This window comes from Scomber japonicus, chromosome 20 (genome assembly GCF_027409825.1).
Source record: "Scomber japonicus isolate fScoJap1 chromosome 20, fScoJap1.pri, whole genome shotgun sequence".
Classification (NCBI taxonomy): domain Eukaryota; kingdom Metazoa; phylum Chordata; class Actinopteri; order Scombriformes; family Scombridae; genus Scomber; species Scomber japonicus.
The window spans coordinates 16,262,817-16,267,489 of NC_070597.1; the positions used below are offsets into that span (position 1 = coordinate 16,262,817).

General features: G+C 48.6%; 1 pseudogene; it reads right to left on the reverse strand.

Annotated features, from left to right (window-relative positions):
- Positions 1–325: 325 nt before the first annotated feature.
- Positions 326–3,395, reverse strand: LOC128381132 (uncharacterized; annotated as a pseudogene).
- Between the last annotated feature and the right edge of the window lie 1,278 nt (positions 3,396–4,673).

The window sequence follows — 4,673 nt, forward strand, 5'->3', positions numbered from 1 at the left end:
AAAAACTAATTATAATGGAATAACACTCCAAATGACCAAAGAATGTTTTCAAATGACATTTATTACAATAAGAAATGTAGGTACAAAATGAATTTCTGTTTGTAGAAGAAATAAAATATTAACAACAACAAAACTATAACTGAGTGTGATTTTACAAAGTCTGTAAAAAAAGGTAAACTGGCACAGAACAGCAGCTTTCTCAACCTGTGTGTTAATCCTACATTGTAAACTGGGATTTGTTTCAGAAATGTGACCTTATGTACCTTTACGTATGATGAGGATCCTCTTTAATTGCTTTTTAAAGCAAACAGCAAACCCGCTGTCCTCAAAGATCCTCCTCTGTGACGATTTCAGTCGGTTGGTCCTGCCTGCTGGAGGCAACCGAGAAGTTACAATCAATGAGTTCCTGTCTTGATTTTAGGGCCTCAAGGTTGATCTCTATGGCCAGCGAATGCTGTCTGCCTGGATGAAGAGGCTCAATTTTACCAACTACAGGCGAGGGATGGACAGAGAACTTCTTAGAGATGTTATGTAGGACACTGCATGCCTTGATGATGTTGGACTTTTTATCCAAAGAGCCTTCTTGTGCAAAACCAAGTTGCATCAGGCACCTGAAACGCCTCTTCATGGAGCCCAGCGTTATCTGCATGACATCATGGCTCTTGGCGTGGGCCTGATTGAAGCGGTTCTCTTTCTCATTTGTAGGTTCTGACACAGGAGTCAAGACATGCTTGCTTAGGTTGTAGCTTCTCCCTCCTTTAAGAAAGAGATGAGAGAATTAACACAGCATCAAAGAAAACCATTAAATGTTAACACTAAAGATTGCAGTGTAATGTGTTCTCAGTTTGTAATAGAAGTGTATCGATACATCTGTGGATGCGCTGGGACACATCATCAGTGATGTTTGTTTCCTGAGATCATCGGGTGTTTCGGGTCTCACAACATCAGTCACCCTCCCTCAGGCGACCCAGCCAGGGTTGATCAGGCCCTGGCTTGTGTCCCAGCAGCGTTGGCCCACTTTTCGGACCACTTGATCCAAATCCACCTAGAGGCCCTCTCCGCGGCCTCTACGGTGGACTTGATGGCTCTCCTCTTCGCAGCTCCTGTGATGCCAAGAAGGGTGTAGATCGTGCACAAGGAGCGGGCAGCAAAGCCTCTGCACCCTACCTCCACTGGTTTACAGCGAGCTTTCCAGCCCCTCCTCCGACACTCCTCGGTGAGCTCTTGGTACTTGAGCCGCTTGCGCTCATTGGCCTCTTCCATGCGGTCCTCCCAGGGGACTGTCAGTTCCACTAAGAGGACATGCTTAGAGGAGGGAGATGTCAATACCAGATCTGGCCTCAAGGAAGTAGATGTTATAAACTCTGGGAACTTAAGCTGCCTGCCCAGGTCAACTCGCAGTTCCCAGTCTGATGCCGATGAGAGCAAGCTGGCTGATGGTGTTGGCTGTGGACGTGGCTTCTCTCCAGCCTTTACAAAGTTGATCCTCCTCTGGCTGCGGACATGCTTGTTATTGTCCACTGCACTGGAGATGGCCTCTGCCACTGTCCTCAGGACCTGGTCGTGACGCCAGCGGTAGCGGCCCTTTCCAAGGGCTGATGGGCAGCTGCTCATAATGTGCTCCAGAGTCCCCTTTCCTGGACAGAGTGGACATGTTGGAGTGTCGCTCTTGCCCCAGGTATGCAGGTTAGCTGGGCTGGGTAGTACATCATAAACAGCTTGGACCATGAACTTAATCCGCTGAGGCTCAGTCTTCCAGATGTCATTCCAGGTCAACTTCCTCTCCAGCGCTCCTTTCCACCTTGTCCATGCCCCCTGCTGCCGCATGCCCACCATCCTGCAGGTCCTCACCTCCTCGACACCTGCTCGGACCTCCTTCAGGACCAGATGGCGTCTGTCCTTGCCCTGAGCCTTGTCGTGCTGTGGTTGTGGGATGGCTCCCAGCCCTGCTCGCCCAGATGCCACCGTGCCCAACAGTGCTTTGTGTCTCAGCCGAGACTCTGCTAGCTCCAGCCCCTCTTGAGCCTTCCACTTCCTGGCCATCCGCACCACGATACCAGCTGCTGCCACTCTGGAGTCTTTGGAGTCTCGCTATACTAGTGCCTGAACTCCTCCTCCAGGCTGTTGATGGGGAGCTGGAGCTTGTTGCTCCTGCCATACAGTGCTGCACTTGTGAGACTGCGTGGCAGACCCAGCCATTGTCGGAGGTAGCAGCTGATTTTCCTCTCCAGTGTCTCGACTGTAGACATCGTCACCTCATACACTAGCAGGGGCCAGAGGATACGGGGCAAGATGCCATGTTGATACAACCATGCCTTGAACCTGCCAGGTGGACCAGACTTGTCTACGGTAGACAACCAAGTTTCGAGCCTCTTGATGGTTTTTTGGACTGACGCTGTGTCTCTGAGGCTACAGTCAAACACCTTGCCCAGGCTAGTGACTGGTTTCTCAGTGATTGATGGTATTACTGCGCCGTCCACAAAGAAGCGGAACTTGTCCACCACTTTGCCTCTCTTCAGAACCATGGACCTGGATTTTGTTGGTTTAAAGCTCATCCTAGCCCAAGAGATGAGCTTGACCAGGCCCTGAAGGATCCACCTGCAGCCAGGCACTGAAGTGGTCGTGACAGACAGGTCGTCCATGAAGGCTCTGATGGGAGGCTGCCGAATTCCAGACTTGAACAGGGGACCTCTGCACTCTGTCTCGGCGGCCTTGACCAACATGTTCATGGCCAGAGCGAAGAGGATGACCGAGATTGTGCAGCCTGTTATGATCCCTTTCTCGAGCCGGTGCCAGTTAGATGTTATGCTCCCTGATGTTACTCTCAGCCTGAAGTCTCCATAGTAATCCAGGATGAGGTCCTTGATCTTGCAGGGGATGTGGTGGTGGTCCAGGGTGGTCTCGACCAGCTTGTGGGGGATCGACCCACATGCGTTGGCGAGGTCCAGCCAAAGCACCGCTAGGTCTCCCTTCCCCTCCCGTGCCTCCCTGATCAGATGTGTGACCACTCCGGTGTGTTCCAAGCACCCTGGCACTCCCAGGATGCCGCCCTTCTTCACCGATGTGTCAATGTACTTGTTCTTCAAGAGGAAGGCTGTCATCCTTCTGGCCAGAACACTGAAGAAAATCTTCCCTTCCACACTGAGAAGTGAGATGGATCGGAACTGCTCCAGCTTGGTCAAGTTCTCCTCCTTAGGAATCCAGATGCCCTCTGCCTGCCTCCACTGCTCCGGGATGGTCCCTCTTCGCCAGATCACACGCAGCATCTTCCAAAGGATTCGGAGGAGACCTGGGTAGCGCTTGTACACCTTATAGGGTACTTGGCTGGGACCTGGAGCAGAACTGGCTCTGGCTGCTGTTACTACCTCCGGGATTTCCTTCCAAGTGGGTTCTGAAATTAATATGTATTATGAAAGGCATCAACAGGCCTTCTGCAATGTGTAGCTATTCCTTAGAACTGGCAGGAATGACCAAGCAATAATGTGTAGCAAAATACATACTAAAAATACACACATCATTTCCTGGGCACACATTTATATACTGGCTGTGAACCAGACGCTGCTGGAACCAATGAAAATGAACGGGTATTGTTACATAATACACAAGATGTTGTGTTCTTTAAACTACAACATGTTCCTGCTATGTAAAAATGTATATAGTTTTATTTGTTTGCTCGGTTGTCATTGTGATTCTGCGGTTGCATGTTGTCTCCAGCTCAGTTGTCATGGTGATCTGGAGCTGGAGTCGTGGAGATGCCATGACACCTGAGCAAACTCTAAAACGCGGAAAAAGACTGAGATATGGGTGGTCGTTATCGGAAAATGGAGGATTATGATTTTAATTGTTAATGCATTCCCATTCATCCATTGCATTAACTTACCAATCACCCAGTACTGTCCATGCAATTCATCCTCCATCTCTCTTCCTTTGAACGACGATTCCCATAAATCCTGCTCGAATGTGCTGCCCACACAACATTTTTCAACACTCAGTATGTTACCGTGTGGGTCACAGATGACTTGGCTCACGGCCGATGTGTACTCATAGACTGTATAAAAGAAATGGACGTAACATCCGTGACGTCACCCATTGGTTTGTGGACTGCTGCTCGTAAGCCAATAGTTTCGAATCTAGGCAGCGCCATCTGAAAATTTCAGGTGCATGCTGGGAAAAATAAAAACATGGATTCTACTTATATGGGCATGAGGCGGGGCCATGGGCGGAGCGGGGAGGTTGCTATGGTGAGCGCTGGATCTCAAGGACATTGGGCAATCAACCTGTCAATCAGGACGTAGCCATGCCCTAATGCATACCCAGCTTTATCGTCAAATATAAAATCAGGGAGGCCAAATGTCAATAAGGACTAACGAGGGATTAAAAACCTGGATGCAGATATATTATAATTCTGCTGGTGTAATTACATCAGTATGATTGTGCTGTTCCTGACGATTATTCCATTTTTATTGTTTCACCTCCATCATATTGTAAAGTCAGTATCTCATCATCCCGCTCACAGTATACCAGCATTCCCTTTCAGATATACAGGACCTTCTGAAAGGCTCTAATGTGATATTTCCCTTACTTTGTTTTCCTGTTTTATTTCCTGTTTCATCACAGAGAACTTCAGGAAACTATAGAAAAATAATTATAATAGAAATAGAAATCAACATTAA